Source organism: Monomorium pharaonis, chromosome 1 (genome assembly GCF_013373865.1).
Source record: "Monomorium pharaonis isolate MP-MQ-018 chromosome 1, ASM1337386v2, whole genome shotgun sequence".
In the NCBI taxonomy this organism is placed as follows: Eukaryota; Metazoa; Arthropoda; class Insecta; order Hymenoptera; family Formicidae; genus Monomorium; species Monomorium pharaonis.
The window spans coordinates 15874464-15896122 of record NC_050467.1 but is presented as its reverse complement, the minus strand read 5'-3'; the positions used below and the strand labels follow the sequence as shown (position 1 = coordinate 15896122).

General features: G+C 31.0%; 1 protein-coding gene and 1 long non-coding RNA gene across 15 annotated transcripts in view; one reads left to right on the top strand and one right to left on the bottom strand.

The window, feature by feature from the left end:
* Positions 1–21659, top strand: part of LOC105832565 (dopamine receptor 2) — a 285344-nt gene that overhangs the window by 105523 nt on the left and 158162 nt on the right. Inside the window, exons 3-4 of one of the 11 annotated variants that reach the window (XR_004963635.1) lie at positions 12734–12941; positions 13437–13677. The exons of 9 other annotated variants lie outside the window; for them this stretch is intronic. The gene's annotated coding sequence lies outside the window, so the exon portion shown is untranslated. Of the gene's footprint in view, positions 1–12733; positions 12942–13436; positions 13678–21659 lie in introns of those variants that run through there. One more of the 11 variants, XR_004963629.1, reaches the window with a different exon arrangement.
* On the bottom strand, positions 9027–12727 carry LOC118646013. 4 transcript variants are annotated; one of them, XR_004963643.1, is made up of 3 exons: positions 10792–12727; positions 9827–10531; positions 9027–9300 (listed from the first exon to the last, which is right to left on the bottom strand). It is a non-coding gene; the product is annotated as an uncharacterized LOC118646013 (long non-coding RNA). The 4 variants fall into 4 exon arrangements; XR_004963645.1 differs by having other exon boundaries at positions 9838–10531; XR_004963646.1 differs by lacking the exon at positions 9027–9300 and having other exon boundaries at positions 9641–10531; positions 10792–11844; positions 11894–12727.

Genomic DNA, 21659 nt, shown 5'->3' with positions numbered 1-21659 from the left:
AACCTAGTTTTCTATAGTTCTCCATAGTTTCCGCTACCCTTTCTCTGTAATCTTCACTTTTGTGGTTTCCTAGAAAATTTTCCCCGGGTAATGTGGTTACGCAAGCCTGCACGTTCCAGATTATACATTTGTGATCCAAACTGCTTTTACAAGGTGTTTTTTGAGGTCAGGAAAACATGAGCCAATGCAGCGATTCTGACATTGAATTTGGATTCAACGGGTCAAAATACATAAAGATAGACTATTCTGGTCTGCCAGACCAACATTATAAAAAAAACTTTTTTTTGAGGTTAGGAAAAAATGAGTCAATTCAGAAATTCTGACTTTGAGTTTGAATTCAGCGGGTCAAAATACATAAGGATAGACTAGTCTGGTCCGCCAAACCAACATAAAAAAAAATTTTTTTATAGGAAATGCGAGCTAACTTTACAATTCTGACCTTGGATTCGGATTCAGCGGGTCGAAATACATAAGAATTGACTAGTCTAGTCCTCCGGACCAACCACTTTTTGTTGTGTGCCTGTGATATCGTTATAATAATGATATTTTGCTTACTGGGAAATATATCTACAGATATAATATCTTCTATTTCCTCTTCGTTGTCTAAAAATATTCCTATACATTACTTACAATCTTTCGCTAGTTTAATATCAATTATCTGTATGGGACACCCAGAGCACTCTGTGATTGTTTCTTAATTTTCATCCTCCGCTAATCTAGTCCTGTATCCGTGTGATACCTTGCCTCTTAGCCTTCATCTCATCCTTCCCGGCCTATTGCATTGGATACAAAAACTTATTCCTCTTCAAGAAAACACCACTCTCTTGGCTTCAAACTATGCTCCTCATCAGTTGGTGGTATCTTTGCGGGTAATCTTTCGGACGTACCCCGTCTATTTCTTTGATATTTATGTTGTTTTCGGGTGAAACTGGTGGGATCATTTTTTAAATTTAAAATTAACGAAAGTTTATTTTTGCAGATTTAATAAAAAAGTAATTTAAATTTACCTTTTGAGAGGTTGCACTTATTAATTTAAGTTTTAAATATTTTTCGTTTCTATTCCTTTAATGTCCGTTTGTTTGTGCGGTTGAACTTGCACTGAATTATTTCGTGATTGTTTCCTTCCAATACTCTTATCTATTGACACCTTAGTCCTACCTATTCAATTCGTGTCTTCTTTCGTTGCGGATTAAAGCTTGAATTCCATTCGAAATGTTTATTAATTCGATAAGTACAATAAGTGGTTACTTAAAATATAGTGAATTATTTATTTCAAAATTTATTTACCAATTAGATAATATTACCAAAAGGTTCTTCACTTATTGTTTTGTTACATAATTTATTATGATGGATATAGTTTATGTACTTCGTTGCGGATTACTTTTTCTTTTCCATTTTCAAAATAACAACTTGGAATTTGTTTATGTGCGTCAAAAGTGTCTGTTTTGGTGTTTTCTTTCTCTAATTTTAGTGTTTGATTTCTTTTTGATTCTAGAGAGTTTTGAATTTTTTCTTTCTGATCTTTGTTATTGGTTTCGTTATTGGTTCTTTTGGCTAAATGTAATAATAAATTTGTTACTGAGTCCCATAATGTTCCGATAAGGTGGATTGACCATCCATAAATTGTATGTAACGCATAGCCGTGAATTGCAGTGTCTATTATGAGTTTCATCATCCTTAAGAAGAAATATATGCCGATTACTCCTGCGCTTGCATTGCCAACGGATAAAAATGTTCCCCAGATTTTCTTCCAGGTACTTTCGGTTATTTTTTCTAAAGAATTTTCATCTAAAAGATGGGATAGTAATATTCCTTGGGATATCGTTGGCTCTCCTCTTACACCACGTGCCATTGTATTTATTATATTATTCTTTTCTGCCAAAAACATGATATGGTTCCTTAAATTTTCTAGTTCTTCGTTAGAATAAATACCTCCTTCTGCCAAGGCTCCTGGATCATTGTAATGCCATGAAAGTTTTGACATTGGTTTTAAAGTTTCTGGTGTTTTGCTAAATTCCAAATTTGGTGTTACTTGACTTTGGTGATCCGTCATTTAGGTAATACATCGCTGGGATTGCTCTATTGCAAGTAACCTGAGTTCCGGTTTTGAAAAGTATATGAGTTTTTGGGCCCCCAAAATGTGTTTTATTTCCTTTAAGTACTGGTAGTTGTTGATAGCATTGTTTTGTTTCTCGAATTTTAACTTCTACTGGTGTACATTTAATTATGTGTACTACTTCTTAAGAAATCATCGCCATGTATCCTAGTCCTTTCATGATTTGGTATGCAAAGTTATCCGGTGAATGAATTGTTAAACTTAATGCATTCTTGAAAATCTGCCGTTTCAAATTACAACTTTGTTTTAGTATATCTGTACCCCGATAACCATTTCTGCTGTGACAAATGTTGGCAACAGATTCTGTTACCAAAAAAAAGCGACAAATGAAAAACATATTTTGTCATTGCAAACACTGTTAGCAGATATTGAGCAAATATTTAGCAACGTCTATCATCAGAATACATGACAAAATAATAGTGAACTGCGAGCAGATTTATTGAAAGTATTGATGACAGATTGACGACAAACACCAAAGTGCAAACAATGTCAACAAATTGCCTGTAGAAATACAACAACATTTGTGTGTCAAAGTACGCGACAGATTAACACCAAAAACGCAGCAGATCTATCGAAATGTCAAATTGGCAATAAAAAGTGCGGCACCGTCGATAGGCGGCCTATTCTCTCGGGAATAAAATGCAGTTAACTCGCTACATAAAGACCACTCGCAGTGCGACTAAGGTAAGCAAAAATTACTTTCCTTTGCTGCGCCTGCGGAGGAGTCCGATATGGCGGAGGACCGCTATATTGTACTTTTATGATACAGAACTGCTAGTATTTTCATTTTTTTGGAGTGACATTTAAATACAAAAAATTTAATGAAATTAATTGCACCTAGAATAGATGATATACCTGCGATATAAAGGGAGAAAATAGATTAATTGAGGTCTCCCTCTAGGAAATATTAGATGCTAAGGAGAGGGTGGGGTAAATTATTCAATCTGTTCCTACTCCTGAATTAATAAATCTTCCCAGGAGACTGCTTACATCAATTCTCAAATAAAATTATAACTGTGAAAATGAAAAGATTCGACAAATCTGTCGCCAATCTGTCGTCATTTATGAATACAGATCTGCTGCATATTTGGCGCAAATCTGCTGTGAATCTACGTTGCAACATCTGTTCTCAATTTGCTGCGTGAATTTTGTCATTGTATTGCTAGTGACAGATCTGCTCTGGTGTTGCACCCAATTTGGTATCAGGATTTGATAACAATTTTTGCTTGTAATTGGGGCGCACTCGAGGACACAGTAGGCCATGGTTTTGGCAGCCTGATTCTGCAAGAAATTTTTAGCAGTCTGCTGACAATTTGGCAGCAAATGGTTAGCTGGGTATATGGTTGATTTATTTGTGTGCATATGTGTCTTTCAACATAAACAAATTTTGAATTTACATATACAAAATGTCCAAATTTTCTATTGAAATTTCTCTTGTTTGTAAGGGAATAATAATTCCCTTGATTTCTTGAATGTTGTAAATCCAAATGATTATTAACCAAAGTATTGTCTTCATGGTCTAATCTATAAAATTTGTGTTTTATTTAATTTTACGTAGTTTATTTGGATGAACAATTTTAAACTTTCCTTTATTCTGAATTTTAATATTTCCGTTAGGTAAAATATTTGTTGCAAAATGTAGTTCTGAATATTGATCTCCTAATTTTCCCTTTTTAGGTTTACTTAAAAGAAAAACCTCGTCATTAATTTGAAAAGTCTGCGCATTTATTTTTCTATCATAATAATGTTTTGATTTGATTTTCGATTTAATTATACATTTTTTTGCTAATTCTTGCAAATCATGTATATTTGTTATTAATTGAGATAAATAATTGTCATATGTTTTTTTTTTTTATATCTTCTATTATTTCACTGAACGATTTTGTCTGACTATTTTGCCAAATACTAACTCATAAGGAGTATATCCAGTCGATTCATGAGTACTTGTATTATATGAAAATGCTGCATATTCAAGTAATTCATCCCATTCTGTAAATTTATTTACGTATTGCTTTAAATATTTAATTAATATTAAATGTAACCTTTCTAAAGCTCCATTAGCTTGTGGATAGAAGGCCGTTGTTTTAAGTTGTTTAATGTTAAATTGTTTTGCAAATTTTTTCATTAAATTAGTAGTAAAATTTTTTTCCTTGGTCTGTTAATATTTTTTTAGGGGCTCAAAAAATACATATGAAATATTTTAATATTGCATTAGCTACTTTAATTACAGTTATTGATTTAAGAGGTATTGCAAGAGAAAATTTTGTAAGATGGTCTTGTATAGTTAAAATATTTAAATTTCCTTTTGATGTTTCAGGCAAAGGTCCTACTATGTCTGTTGAAATTATTTTCAAAAGAAGAATAAGGTGTATTTGTAATTATCATTGATTGTTTTGTTTTTACTCTTACTATTTTTTTAAGTTGACAATGCCAACATTGATTAATATAATTTCTAATATTATCTTTAATATTATTCCAATAAAAATTTTGTCTTATTCGATTATAGGTTTTTGTTATTCCTTTCTGACCTCCTATTTTAGATGAATGAGCTTTTTCGATAATATCTTTCCTATCATTAATTTCTGGTACTTTTACTAATCCATGACAAATTATTATTTTAACCCTCTGCCTACACATGGGGTTACGGTAACCCCAGTCGATTTTAAAATGTTTGCTACTTAAAAGTATTTAGCAAGAGGACACTGAAACCAGGGGGGGGAAAAAGTTTGAACTGTGCTCTACTTATTCCTCTTTAGGCGTTGTGAATGTTGTGAAAACAACAGAAGTAGGAGCATCGAAAGTGTGTGTTGGGGTTACAATTACTCCGTAAGGGAACGTAACAAAAAAAAAAGGAAAGTTCCAAATTTGAAGGGTAAGTAAAGTTATTTTTTTGTTCATTACGTATATATTATTCACGCATAAAGTACTTATATATATTACCAATGTCGCGATCACTTTGCAAAAATATGCTGCAATTGTAGCATTACAAATTAAAAATTTTTTTTATAATAAATAAAATCTTTTATAATAAATATTTTTTGTATTAATAATTATGTTTTTTAAATAAATATTACTATTTTCTTTTACTATTGTGTTTAAACTGCATTCATTTTTTACTAAATTCACATTACAAAATAAATATATTTTTTGAACAGAATAAAAAAACTGACAATAGATTCTTAAAGTACAACTCTTCCCCTTTCCATTAATCACCATTTTAATTACTTTATTTTTTTTTTTTTTTAATAAATACGGGCATTTAAAAAAAAAGGCAAATTTTTCGTTCCTTTTTCATTCTTTTCAAAAAATCTCTTTTCTTTTAATATCTTCGACTTTTCAGCCAAGACCATCATAATTCTGAGATTTTTTCCTTTCGATTAAAAAAAAAGAAGTTAAAATTGATTAAATACATTTGGAGATATAAGTCAACGAAATTTTGGGGTTAGCGTAATCCCTGTGTAGGAATCGGGAGAAAATAAGGTGTGTAGGCAGAGGGTTAATTTGAATTCCCAGAATTGATTCACAAATTAGGCTTAAAATTTCTTCCCATGTAAAATTATCTAATTCTTTTGTTTTAGCTATATTTACTATTTTGATCGACTTTTCTTTAATTACTTGGCAAAATTTATTTGTAAATTCTAATGAAAATTTTTTTAGTTACCTTTTCTTTTGTATTTTCTTTACAAATAAAAATTAAATGTAATTTGTTTCCCTTTTTAAAAATCTCTAAATCACCTACCTTCTTTTCTTTAATTTTGGGTATTAAATTTTGTTTTTAAAGTTGTTTTGACCCTTCATCACAAGGTTTCCCATCCGCGGTTAAAAAGTACAAATAGTTTTCTTTTCTCATATAAATTTGATCACGACTGTTTATTATACTATGTTATTATACTATGTTGTGTTATCATTTGTCAGTCTGTATTGTCTGTCCTTTTGTCCGAATTTATTTCATTGTATGTTTTATCAATGTCTTTATCACTATAGTCATCGTCGCTGTTATCGTTGTTATTTTCTTTTTCTTTCTCCTCTTCCTCCTCTTCTTCGCTTTCTTCTCCGCTCTCTTCATCGGAATTATCCTCAGTTTTATCCGTTAAATCACTTTGATTATTTTTTTCGTCTTCACTTTTTGTTAAATAATTAATTATTTGTAAAAGGTTAGGTGGTATAATTATTTGTGAAGTGTTTGTATTATTATTGTTACAATTTCTTAAAGGTAGTGTTACTGTTTCATGTGTTGTTTCTCGTATGTCATTTTCTATGTTATCTGTTTCTGAATCGGTGTTATTTGTTTCTATGATTGATAAAGTGTTGTCTGTTTGATTTGTTGGACAATTATGTATTTCTACATGAATTTTGTGTTTTATTGATGATGGTTCTTTTAATTCTCTAGGAGTAAATGGTATGTTTTCTTTTTTTGATTTTTCAAAATTGCGTGTGTGCATTCTTGAAACGGTTGGTTCCGGTTCTTCTACCATGGTTCCCCTTCTTGGTGAAGCTGGTAAGGATTTAGGATTTGCGTTTCTTTGTCTTGCTTCATCGTCCTCCGGACACTTTTCTATTTGGAAACAAAATTCTTATATAAAGAATTTATTCGATATATATTTGTCGTAAGGTTTCTGGATAAAGCGTGAGCATTTTCATTTACTTTTCCGGGCTTATAAATTATTTCATAATCATATTCAGCTAATTTAATTCTTTATCTTGCTAAACATGAGGTTGGATCTTTTATTTTATTAATCCAAGTTAACGGTTTATGATTTGTTACTAATTGAAACTTTTTCCCGTAAAGATAGGGTCTAAAATGTTGTACAGCGTATACTATTGCCAATAATTTTTTTTCTATAGTGGAATAATTTCTTTTGGCATCATTTAATACTCGGCATAACTTATCGGTTGATCTTTCCCTATCTGACCTTGACTTAAAATTGCTTCTATTGCAGTTCCAGAAGCATTAGTGGTTAAGAGAAAAGGTAAAATTCGGGTATTGTAGTATCGGTTCCTGACAAAGTGCATTTTTTAATATATCAAAGCTTTCTTGTTCTTTTTCTCCCCAATTAAAATCAGAATTCTTTTTCAATTGATTAGTTAGAGGTTTGGCTATCTTTGAAAATCCCTTCATAAACGGTAGTATTCTGCTAAACCTAGGAATTGTTTTATATTTTTCGGATCTTTAGGAATTGAAAAATTTTGCACTGTTTCTACCTTTTTTGGATCTGGTCAAACTCCTTTTTGTTCTATTACATGTCCTAAATAAGTTACTTTTTTTCTTAAAAACTCACATTTATCTGAAGACCAAAAGGCATTCTATTAAATTCATAATGACCAGGTGTTAATGAGGTGTTGTAAATGCTGTTCTATAATTATCTTCCGGATGCATTTTTATCTGATAAAAACCTGATGCGAGGTCAAATACCGAAAAATATTTCGCGCCTCCCTGCTGATCTAATATCTCTGTTATGTTTGGTAATGGATACGCGTCACCTACTGTCTTATCATTTAAGTCACGGAAATCTAACACCATTCTTCATCTCTTATTCCCTTTCAAGTCTGCTTTCTTGGGCACAATCCATACAGGCGGTGATTTCGATGGCTTGATTATATTCTGTTCTAGCAAGTCATTAACTTGTTTATTTATTTCATCTTTATGGACAACTGGAAATCTATATTGTCACACATTAATTAGAATATCATTAATTGTCGGAATTCTATTGTTCGTATGCCCGAGTTTTTCTCCAGGTAAATAAAAACAATCTGAGTTCTTTTCTATTAAATCTTCAACATGTTCTCTGTCTTCAGAATTTAAATATTCTAGTCTTAGTGCATTTATTATTTTCTCTTTTCTATTTTCTGATTTAACTAATTAAAGTAAGATTTAAGATTCGAGTTTGAATTGATAATTAATTTTTCTAAGTTAGGGCTTTGAATTTGAGTTTGAAGAATTAAATCACATAAATGATTCTTATTTGAATCGAGTTGGGTATTTGAATTTGAATTGAGAATTGGATTTTTATTAAAGATTACCTAAGTAATTCAAGAGAATTACCTAAATAATTCAAGCTTGGATCTGAGTTTGAGTTCGGTTTTGACTATTTCTCTGCACACTTATCTCGTTGTTCACATGTTTGCCTTCATTATTATATTTGATTGACATTAGATAGTGCGTGCGCACTATCTCATGATACGCGCAAGGTAACGTATGAACGAACGTATATACAAACTTTTGAAGAATTATCGATGCTTTATTGCTTTCGCGAACTTAACATTAGATAATCTGTCAATTCGTATCACTCAAAAACATAAAATCGTATTATATTTAAATCACATTTAAAAAGTCGATACGTAGTACTAATACGATTAGTGTTAGTAATAAAACCAAAGATGAATATCAAAAACCCGAATATTGTCATAATATCGAAATTGACACTGAATTCATATCTCTAAAGAGCAAACTTACGAACGAGACAATAGAGAACAGTTTACTACAATTCCTTATAAGCGCACAAATTCTTAGAATATTATATGAATATTATTTATAATAAAAATAATGTTATTATAATCTTCCAAAAATATTACGTAATATTTTATAATATTATGAGAATATTCTATTGATGTTATATGTCCTGTCCACATAATATTCTTGAAATATTATTTTAATATACTCAGAATATTATAAAAATGATCATAAAATATTATTTTAGTAAAAAATAAATGTTTGCATAATATTCCTCAGATATTATTATATTTATAAAATATTATTAAAATGTACATAAAATATTAAATACATTTAAACATTTTTATATTCAATATTTTACATTTATGAAGTATTTATAAGTATTTAAAACATTTTTATATGGTAAATAGTTTATTTTACAAAAAGTAATAATAAATAATACACTTAAATATATTTCAATATTCTTTATTATACAAATTTTAACGTACTTCAAACAAGCTTGTAAAATAAATTTTTCTGTATCTTTATTATGGTAATTGTCTAAAAATCCAAATGTTTTTACATCTTGTACAACATGTATCAATCCATGCATATTATGTGATACGAAGCATCTTTTATGTTTTCGAAAACATATCCAAGTGCTTTTTCCATTTCATTTTTTATTCGACGGTTGAACTGACGATCACTTAAATCCAAAATATCTTTTTTAAAACGTTTCGTCATACAAGTTATCCTGTAATATATTAATAAGTAATTATATGTTTGCCCAATATTTAATTAAGATACATATTAAGAAAGCGAGATTTCGTGTTAAAAACAAGTTACGACATAACCTTAATATAAAATAAATAAAATAATAAATTTAATATTAATTAAAAAAATAATAACTTTTTAAATACAAATTTATATATTTGTATAATCAAACATTTATCAAATTATTTATATTTTCTTATTATTTTCATTAAAAAATGTACCGTTTACGTGTATATTTTTTACAAATAATATTATAAACAAAATATCTATGACAATTTAGTTTAATTATTTAAATGCATAACTACGTTTTTATTATTTTAATATACTACTTTCAATAGAATTAAGAAAATCTTTTTTTAATAAAATTAACATTTTTAAGATTATAATATGACTTTGTTTTTAAAACGAGATTGCCGTTGCCTTAATGTTTAAGTATAGTGATAAATATATATTTATCATTATTTATCATAAATATATATATATTGTTGTGAGTGCGCGACACTCACACAAACTTTACTTGCAATAACGATAAGGGTGTCGAGTGACACCTCGCGTAATATCACCGTCCGGCCTTGCTACCGGGCATCGCACCGGCCTTCACACTGGACATCGCACCGGACAACATATCCGGTTACTACTCATTTTGCCACCCGAAATCTCCTGATTTCCGATGGAATGCGCCTAGCTAGCAATTGCTGGCTAAGCTAGTGCACGGGACGAAGGCCCGTGACTGCGAGTGACATCCCTTGGTAACAAGCCAAAAAGCTGAGTATATAAAGGCCCGCGGAAAGAGAACGAGCGGGCTCATAATTAATAATAATAGCGACGAGTATATGTCGCTAGTCGAAGCTACCAACTGTACTTAGATATACATCTTTCGGGTTCGATCAAGAAAGTGTAGAGGAAGAATAAATATATATCTCTTGTTATTAACTCTCGGCGTTATCTTTTGGAAACCTGATCCCGAGGAGTCATCGGCAGCGATCCCGCACTGTATCCCGAGACGAGGGATACAACAATATTTTCATGCAAATTTTAATATTAAATTATTTACTCTAAACAAAATATTCTATAAAAGTATTCATATATCATTATATAAAAGATAAATTTCTTACCAATAATTGTTCATGAATTCCTGAAAATCGGTTTATACATGTTAAATATACTGTGAGATAATGTTGCTAGACTAAAGCACTTTAAAATCTTCTTGTCTGAAAAGATACATCAAAAGGAATTGTAAAAAGCAGTATTTGACTAGTGATTATCTATTTTATATAACATATAAATAATATAACAACTATACAACACTTATAATATATTAATTTAATTTTGATTTTAACACAAATAATCATTTAAAATAAAGTTACGTAGTTTTTTATACAATTTTGCAGAATTTTTAATACGTAATGCATAATAATTTTTAATTATTTTACATTTTACTATACTATATTATTTTACTTAGAGTACTTACCATTAATATACTGCTAAACAAGCCTATGCAGAACTAAATGACTATATTAACATTAGATCTCATAAAAAAGTGGCACAATATTTCGATTTTTCTTATTGAACAGAATTTTTAATTAAACAAGTGTACATTAACTCTTATGTTGAAACTCTTGCGTTCAAGCACAGGTGATGTGTTTCAAGTAGTTGTTTCATCTAAGCAAACTGTTGGCTGAAACCCATTCTGCTTTCCTGACAATAAAAAAAAAGATAAAGTTATTAAATTATTCAGATCAACATTCACATAATACACATTTATATCATAAATAACCTTTAGAGTAAAAATACGTAAAAAATTAAATAAGATTAATCAATGTAAGTATCTTTTGCATTTATAATCATCTTCACTTCATATTAATCATAAAATTAACACAATGCATTTATTCAAGAACTTTACCTGTACATACAAAAAAGCTCGATACTTACAAATATTATATTAAAACATTGTCATTAAAAAAAAGGTAAGAAAAAATGTAGGCATTGCTGTATACAAAACAAGAGGCTCGGATAAGCGTCAACACGAACTAAAGCAGTGTAACTCGAAAGGTTATCTAGAGCCCTAATGCATTATCCGACAAAAGTTTACCTTAATTATTTTCTTGGCGACGGAGTGTAAATGCAAGTCGAGAGAAATCCTAAGGGGGAGGGGGGGAAGGCTGTCCTGCATGTGGCGGCAGGTCAACCGCCACACCGGCCACACGCACTTCTGTTACTCTCGCGTTTCCCCTCCCCGCTTCGTTTTTTCTCTTTTTTCCTTCCTTCTCTTCTTCGCTCACTCCTCTCTCTTTCTCTTTTTCTCACTCGCGAGGAACCCGTGCGATCTCAGTCAGCGTGCATCGTGTCCCCGTGACGTATTGCGCGTCCCAGAAATTGTCCTGCGATGAATTCGCGTCGTAGTTTACACATGCAAGCACGTCAAAGCACGTGCTCGCTGTGTACGCACTCACGTCTCACGTGTACAACGCTACAGTTTTGAAGATTTGGCACCAAGCCGCGGCTGTGGACGGAGGAAGAAGAACTACAAGCAAGAACTAATCATATAACAGACTTAATAAGCGCTCACATACGATTGGTTGTTGCCATTAGTTCTTTTTCCCCTCCATAGTCGCAGCTCGATGCCAAATCTTTCTGCGCATGTAGTATGTACGTTGAACACAGTTGAGCAGACGCTAGACACGGCGAGCATGTTCTTGTATGTGCGTACTCGGACGTTCGATTACTGTGTCACATTTTTATAGTATCTAATGTCTACGTAATCACGTGTAATAATTCATAAGTTAGTAATATCTTAATGGTAAGTACCTTAAGTAAAATAAGATTTATTGCATTAAATAATTATTTAAGATTGATATAAATTACAATACGTAATAAAGATCGTCTAGAAAATTTATGGCAGAGTGAGTGTCGTAGTTGCATGTGGATATAGAATAAAAAAAAACATAAAATAGAAAGACGTAAAAACAATATTTTTTTCGTATTATTTATGTAAACATTTTTCTGTCTTACCCTACGCCCACGACTACGACATTTACATCTTATTTTCCAGCATCTATCCAAGAAGGATTATATATCCTTTTCTTAAATAATCATTTATGTTTGACAACAAAATTAAATCAAATTAATGTACATTATAAATGTTATGATTATAACATTATTAATACGCTATGTAAAATGAACGTACTTACTAACAAAAATTGATTCTAGATTGTTTCTTTTAATGTAACCTTTTCAAGTAAAAAGATCATAGAAGTGCTTTCTACGACAAGCTGCTTTTTATAAATATTAATTTTACAGAAATATAGTCAATTATGAGCGTTATCGGTAAGTTTTGTGTAAAATAACTTAATAAACAAAATATTAATTTGTTTTTAATATTAATAATACATAACTTTATCTTTATTTTTCAGAAAAAAACCAAACAAAAGATGCATTTTATATTATTTTACTAAATGATGGCTTAGTCATGCTGAAGCAATGGTTAACAAATGATAAAAAGTATACATTTTGGCCTATATGTAAATTCAGCACAATTTATTAATTTAATTAAATCATATGCTGAAATAAATACACAATGGATGGCAAAATATGAAATATAATTCATATATGAAACAGCAGGTATTTTTTTTAATTAAATGTACTAGGGTAAAAGCATCAATTATAGATATTAAAGACGTCTTATTTACCGATTTAAGACTTTGTGTTGTCTGGGAATATGCCATGTTAAAGTGATTAAGTTGAATCATAAAAAAACGAAAGAGAAAAAACAGATTCTTAAACTACAGATGTTTGCTTAAAATAAACTATAACAATAAAGAAATATTAAAATCTTTTTTTCTAAAAAAATTTATTTGTACATATTTCAAGTTTTATTATTCTATGGTAATATATTTTTATTAATATATTTTTTACAAAGTTTTTAAAAAATTTCATTTTAAATTCCAACTAAGTAAACCCCTTATTTATATTTTTTTGCGCTTAAAATTTTATGTACCCTATATTTTGTGTAAATTTGATTTTATATTTTGATAAAAAAACATTTATATTAATAATTTTTTTATAGAAATATTCTTTACACAGTTAAAATTAATTCTTTTTATTTTATGATTTTAGGTGTAAGAAGTAAATTCAAAGATGTCAGTGAAAGGAATGTAAACGCACCTCTTAAAATTTGGTTATCTCACACATAAAATCGATTAAAAAAAGACAAGAATAATTAAAATTATTTTTCTTGGAATTTAACTTACAATTAAAACTTAATTTACAACTCATGTTATTTACAAAAAGAGACTTTAAGTTTGAAAATGACAGTGTTTTATTTTATCAATACTTTATGTTTTATACAATTTTTGTTTTTTTTTTGTTGGATTTTTTAAAGATTATATAGTTTGAAAAATGTATACTGTCAGTTAAAGATATAATACAAAACTGTGAATACTGTATTTTATAAAAGTAATAAAATTTATTATTTTTTTATATATCCTTTGTATTGATTAATAAACAATATTTATAATTATTCCTAACATTAATTTTATGATTATTTATAAACTAGTAATAATTTGTTTAAATTAAAAAATTATTTATTAGAATACTTATAACCCACACAGTAAGAAATTGGAATAATATTAATCAATGTTTTTTGCAATAAAAAGAAATCAATTTAATGTCAGTTTAATTACACAGAAAATGTTTTCAATAATTTATAATATTATTATAATATTAAATAACATTATTTTTAAATATTCAGAATATCATTATAACATTAAAAAATAATACTATTTTAATATTTAGAATAGAATAGAATAGAATTTATTGTTTCCCAAATGAGGTTACAAGGCGCTTTTTTACACGGAGCGTTCCCGAACCGTTCACAAATACTTAAACCCTCTGCTCCCGAAACCGACCTGGCCATAAGCGACCCTTACATTCTGTTACCTCCCACTCCTCTTGCACGCCCCTTACCCCCCTACCCCCCACCCCCTTCCTCCCCTTTTTCTCCACTCATCCCTTCTCTCTTCCCATTTCTTCTCTATTATTTTCTTCAACCTCTCTTCAAACCTCTCCTTCCTTTTTCCTTCTGGGACCTCTCCTCCTCCTCTTTTTCTCCTGACTTCCTCTGCTCTCCCTGCTTTACCTTCTCCATCTTCTTCAGGCTTTCTCTCCTTCTCTCCTTCCCTCCTGCTTCTCCTGCTTCTTTCTCACCACTCTTCTCCCCTTCCACGTCTCTTTCCTTATCTCCTCCGTCTCTTCCTAGTAACATAAAGCATAAGATATAAATTATCTCCTCCAGCTCCTCTCCCCTTTAATTCCCTTCCTCCTTTCCTTCTCCCTCGCCTATTTCCCACTTTTCCTCTCTCTGCTCTCTCCCTCATCCTCCTTTCCATTTCCCTTTCCACCCTTTTCCATGCCTTTATCCCCCTCCTCCCTTTACCATCACCGTTCCCATTTCTCTCCCCCTCTTCCTCCTCCGCTCTCTCTGCGCTCTTCCTCTCCTCCCTGCCAGCTCCTCCTGCCTGTCCCTCCTTCACTTTCCTCCCCTCTTGGCTGCTTCCTTCCTCCTCGCCTCTCTCCTCGCCCCCTCGCCTCTCCTTTTCTTCTTCTCTTCTCGACTCCTGCCACCAGCTCTCCTCGTCTCTGCCTCCTTCTGCCCCCTCCCCTCCTCTTCTCTCTCTTCTCTTCTCCTCTCGTTCTCGCCTTCCCCCATCCTCTCCTCCCTCTTCTCTCCATCCAACTGTTCCTTTTTCCCTCTCCTTCCCTCTCTCCTGTCGTCCTGTCCGATCCTCTTCTTCTCCCTCTCTCCTTCTTCGTCGCTGTCCCTTTGCGCTTCCTCTTTTCCACTGCCTCTTCCTCTCGCTTCCCGCATACTCCTCAGCTCCTCCCTCTCACCTGCTACCTCTTCTTCCCTTCTCAGACCTTCTCCTTCCAGCGCCTCTAACCTCTCTTCCAAGCCTCTTAGTCTCTCTCCGACTTCCCTCAGTCGCCTTGTCATTTCCCACCTCAATTTCCTCAACTCTCTTCCTAGCTCTTCCATCCTCTCTTCCTCCCTCGCTTCTCTCTTCTCCCCACAATTTCTCTCCTCTGAATCCGGCACTTTCTCTCCCTACGCACTTTCTCTTTATCTTCTTACTGTAATGTTCTTTCTCCTCCTGTGTCGAAATCACACTGTCGACATGTGCCATCGATGGACCACGTGTGCGGAAATCCGCGTTCCCAAACACGCTACCATCCTGCCCTAGCACTCTTGCCAACTTAACTCTGTCCCCATATTGCCATTTCCTTCCTTCCACCAGATGACGTTCCTCTTCTCTCTTCGCGCTCACGCCACCGCATCTCCGCGCGCACCGCCATCTGCCCTCCGTCCTTCCCCTTCTCCTCTCCATCGAAACTCTCCTCTACGTCGCATCTCTCCAGCGCCCTCTCTCTGACCTCTTCTTCTCGTTTCTGCCTCCATCTTCCCCGCTTTCTTCTCTCGCTACTCCGATGCTTTCCTCGACTTCTCCATCCTAATATCTTCTCACCTCCATCTTCCTTTCACTTCCCTCAAATTGCCCGTTTATTTCCCAATCTTCTATTCCTGATTTTCCACTTCTTTCTCTCCTCTCTCTTACATTACACCCTCACAACACTATTCACTCCGGAGCTCTCTGTGCCACCTCTACTCTTAACCACGCCATCTTCCCGATCCTCTATTTTAATATTTATATAACATTATAATAACATTAAGTAATATTATTCAGTTAATATTTGTATAATATTATCAGAGGTGGACATATAACTTGCTATTAATATTTTAAGAATATTATTTAACATTCCTATCATATTATCTAAAATATTATTTTAATATTCTAAGAATATTCTTAAAATATTACTTAATATTAAATAATATTATGCGCTTATAGGGAAATGTCAAAAGAAAAATATTTGAATATGTGTATACAACACAAAGATGAATATTATTAATATTATTAAAATATAAATTTCTTATTTATTGCAAAGTTATTTTTTATTATTCGAAGAGACTCACCTTCAACTCGTGCGTTCACTTTTCGCACTCGTAGGCGCCTTTCTGCACTTGTTATGCAATATACTATTGAACAAACAATGAATGCTTTACTTAATAGAAAAATTATTTTTTAAAATTAAATTAATCTTATTAGAAAATTACTAATTTAAAAAGAATTTTTAAATAAAATTTATTGTAATAAACGTCAACTGTATTGGACAAAATAGTTTTTGTAAGCGAATGTGATTCACTTAATAAAAAAATTATGCTCAAATAAATAAATATAACTCTTATTTTAAAAATATGTGTTTACAGTTGTATGTAAACACACATTATTAAAATTAAGTTTTCTTTTAGTACGTCTTTTCTCGTGTATAAGAAAATGTAGCTCTTATCAATGATAGGTACTAAGTATAATATAACTGCCACCCAGGTAGCAAACACAAGTCAGTTTGACATCAAATTTTGATCATTTGCTGACTATTATTGACGTCACTAATTAACGTTTTAATGACGTAAAAATGACGGTCTAATAGCACAGACTGTTGACATCACAATAAAGACGACATTTTAACGTTATTTTTATGACTATCTCAGGTAGTAAAAATCGCCGTTATTTTGATGTTTTAGAAAATATTTCGGGTACATGTCCTATAAAATGTCCCAGCACTTGCATTGTGAAAATATTGAAATAACATAATGTAAATAATATAATGTAAAAAAAAAATAAATTTACGTTGTTTCTCAACAAGCATCGTCATCCCCATCACACCATAGTCACATCTGGCATTGCTTAACTTCTGCGGTCATCCATCCAACTCTGAATCACCGCGCGTCGTCGACATTACTTGATTTCGAAGATGGTACGCAGCCTAGCACTTCGTGATGTTCCATGAACACTTGATGCTCATGAATACATATTTGTTATAGATCAGTTCAACAGATGTCAGAAACATGAAACATATAGTTAAATAATATTTATAAATAAATATAAATCTACGGTTTTTTTACTGATTTTTACATATGCAAAATAACATGTAGAATAACTTATAAAAATATGCAGTTTCTGTTTGCACCAAAAAATTTAATAAATCACGATCAATAATATTGTTACATAAATTTTAAAATTGACATTTTATCTTTTAAAGTTTTACTTCTTTTGGAAAACTCAGAAGTTTAATGAAATTAGCTTGAAACTTTTCTAATTAACTCCCCTCAGGGCTTTTCTGAGCAATAGTTAAATATTCCATGGAATCTCGACGGACTTATTATAAACGATTAATGAGCTAAGATAGTTATTGTATAAGTGACAAAAATTTTCAAAATATGTGACGAAGATATTCTTGAAAACTATCAAACATTAGTAACATTGTCTCTTAACAACCAATTAAAATAAAATGAGATTTCTATACGAAATTATAAAGAAATAAATAAATGAAGTTATACATTATTGTTTTCATTTTTCACTCAATCGAGATAATATCCCAGCAAGCAAAAAACCATTGCTGCAACGTTATTATAACAATATTCATAACATACACAGTAAGCAAAAAATCATTGCTGCAACATTATTATAATGTTATTCATTAACATAGTAACATACCAAGTATATAGTTTTTAACTTTGTATATAACATTATTATGAACAAATTTTGGCTTCAATTTGGAGTTTTTGATAATGTTGAAACAACAGTTGTTGTAAATAATACTGCATTTATAATTCGCAATATTATTTTAACGTTGCGAAAATGTTAAAATAATATTGTAAAAATATTGAAATAACATAATTATAATGTAAGAAAGAAATTAAATTTACGTTATTTGTCAAAGCACGGTTACCTTACCATAGTCGCATTTGGCATTGCTTAACTTCTGTGAAAAACGGTCACCCATCCAACTGTGAACCATTTGACGTTGCTCTACTTCGGACTTGCCTAACACTTTGTGATGATCCATGAACACGTGATGCTCATGAATACATATTTGTTATAAACCAGTTTAATAGATATCAGAAAGATGAAACTTGTAATTTAATAATTTCTTTTCAAATGGGCTAGTTTTTAATCACAATATCCTTTTACTTAAAAAAAAAATGTATTTATAAATAAACATAAATTTCCAGCTTTTTTTACTGATTTTTACATATGCAAAATAACACGTCGAATAACTTATAAAACATGTTTTTGCTCTATTCTTCTGATAAAGTTAAAACTATATAATTTTAATACAAAATAGTAATTTGTGGTTATTTTTTGAAAATTTCTACAAAAAATAATATTTATATAAAAAAATAAAAAATTCTACAAAGTTTTACTTTCAGTAAATATTTTTTAATATTCATAGAAATTTTTTCCGCCAAGGTGTTATTTACAACATTAAATTAATAACAAAGTTAGGGAAACATTATTAATTATATAAACGTTGCAATACAAAACACGTGACAAACACACAATTAGTAGGCGATATTCAACAAACAAACAAATTTCTAGACCGAAGACCAAGAACCAAAATCATATTTAAAAAACCGCGTAATTATTTCGATCAATATATGCATATATAACACAAATATAAATATGTACTACGATATGCGTATATAACACAAATATAAATGTATGTACGAGCAAAATATAAAAATTGCGTAATTTATATAATAACATAATTCGTATTATAAACACATGAAAAATATTTTAATTTGTGTTTGTAAAATTATTTAAAAATGTTTAAATATTATTAAATATTTTAAGAATATTTACAAAATTATGTTATAATGTTTAATAACATTTAAAACATATGTGCCTCGTGTTTTTAAAATATTTGTATAATATTAGGACGAAAATATGATTAGGTAATATTAAAAAAATATTTATCAGATGTTATGTCATAACGTTTAAAACATTTAATACGTTTAATAACATTTAAAAATCATATTAATGAATGTTTTTAAAATATTTTAATAATATTAGGACAGCAATATTATTAAGTAATATTTTTAAAATGTTTATCAAACGTTATGTTATAACGTTTAATAAAATTTTAATAACATCTAATAAGTGTTCTTAAAATATTGTAATAATATTAAGAGAGTGGGCTTTGATTGCCTACAGCTTCGTTTGCATACAAATTTTGTAGAAATCCCCGATTGCTTACATTTCCGATTGTCTACAACTTTATTTGCATACACGAAAATATTTAAGGTACAAAGTACGATTGAACACATGACATTATTGCGCACATTGCATACATGGTAGTATTGCGCACAGACACGTTGCACACACGACATTATTGCACACATGCACATTACACACATAACATTATTGCGCACATAAGATAAAGAACTAATATTAGCACATTGCACACACGACATTATTGCACACATACACATTGCATACATGACAATATTGCCCATATAAAATTGTTGTAAGCGAGACACTTACAACCGATAATAAAATAATATTAAAATTAAATTTAAAAAGATATTATTAGAGCTCGCCGAGAAAGACTCGTTATCGCGAGGTGTCAAGTAACACATGCCTCATGCGCTGCCGGCCGCCCATCGAACCGGTCAACGCACTGGGCATCTCGTGGAATTTAGCAAAGTTCAGCTTAGCAACAATTATGTCACCGGAAATGCATATTTGCGTTTTGGCAATTGTTACTAAGCTCGCAAATATTTCCCGCGCGCCGGATGCGCGCGGATATGACCAAATATGGTCATGCTGAGGGCCCACTATTATACCAAACCCGTGGCAATACTTAAGCAGCCGCCAAATAGAAATTCAAAAATTTCTCTAAAATTAACATTTCAAAAACGTTGATCAACGTTTTTTGCTTACTGGGCAGTAGATATAGTAACATTTTGAAGTATGTACATTTTAACTTCGCATACAACATTGTTATGAACAAACTTTGGGTTCAATTTGGAGGTTTTGATAATGTTAAAATAATATTAAAATAACATTTGCAATGTTGTTGTAAATAATAGTGAAATAAATTTATATTTTATTAACATTGCGAAAATGTTAAAATGTCATTGTGCAAATGTTGGAATATTACAATTATAATTTTAAAAAAATTGAATTTAACCTCGTTTCTTACAAGCCCGGTTATCCGTACCATACCCTGTTCAAAAAATCCGATAGAATCAGATAAGAAAAAGTTCTATCTAATTGAATCGTGTTTTTGGTTCGTAAATATTAGATCGGTTATCTGAAATATACGATAGGCTTTTTATATTTCTGTATCGTATTTTTCATATAGTTACCTATCGTTTTTAATCAATTTCTATCGTCATTTTTTATATAAATTAATCGTGTTCTATCGTGTTTTTGGTTCGTAAATATTAGATCGGTTATCTGAAATATACGATAGGCTTTCTATATTTCTGTATCGTATTTTTCATATAGTTACCTATCGTTTTTAATCAATTTCTATCGTCATGTTTTATGTAAATTAATTGTATTCTATCGTGTTTTTGGTTCGTAAATATTAGATTGGCTATCTGAAATATACGATAGGCTTTCTATATTTCTGTATCGTATTCTTCGTATAGATTACCTATCGTAAATCTAGTTCAAAAAATGTAAACGTTTTACTTTTCTTGTACGAAATCGTTTACTCAATTAAAATGAGTAAATTATAAAAGTAATGTGGCAGTCGTCTTCCACATCGTCCTCTCGTAGCCAAAGAAACTGATTATTGCTTGTCTTAATCGTGTTGCGGGTGGTCTTTATATAGCGGGTCGGCTGCATTTGACTCACGAGAGAGTAATCGCCTACCAGCCTATCGGCAGCGCCGCGTACTAACTAAAAAGTTGGATAGAAAATGATAGAAACATATAGAAATTTGATAGAAAATTTATAAAATTCTATCGTTCTTTATCGTATCTCAATTAAACGATTAAAACTTTATTTGAATATGGATACTTTCCTATATGATCTTACCTAATTATCTTACTGAATAGAAAAATTACGATTTAAAGTCTATACAAATTAATCTGAAATTGTCCCTATATGTTTCTATCAAATATATGTTATGGAACAATAATCGTTTTCTATCGTCGTCTTTATAATAGGAGATATTTCAAGGAGGAACAATTATCACAGGCACACAAAAAAAGTGATCCGGCGGACCAGACTAGTCAATCCTTATGTATTTTGACCCGCTGAATCCGAATTCAAGGTCAGAATTGCAAAGTTAGCTCGCATTTTCTAACCTCAAAAAAAATTTTTTTTTAATGTTGGTCTGGCGGACCAGACTATATAATTAGTCAATCCTTATGTATTTTGACCCGCTGAATCTAAATCCAAGGTCAGAATTACTAAATTTGTTCATTTT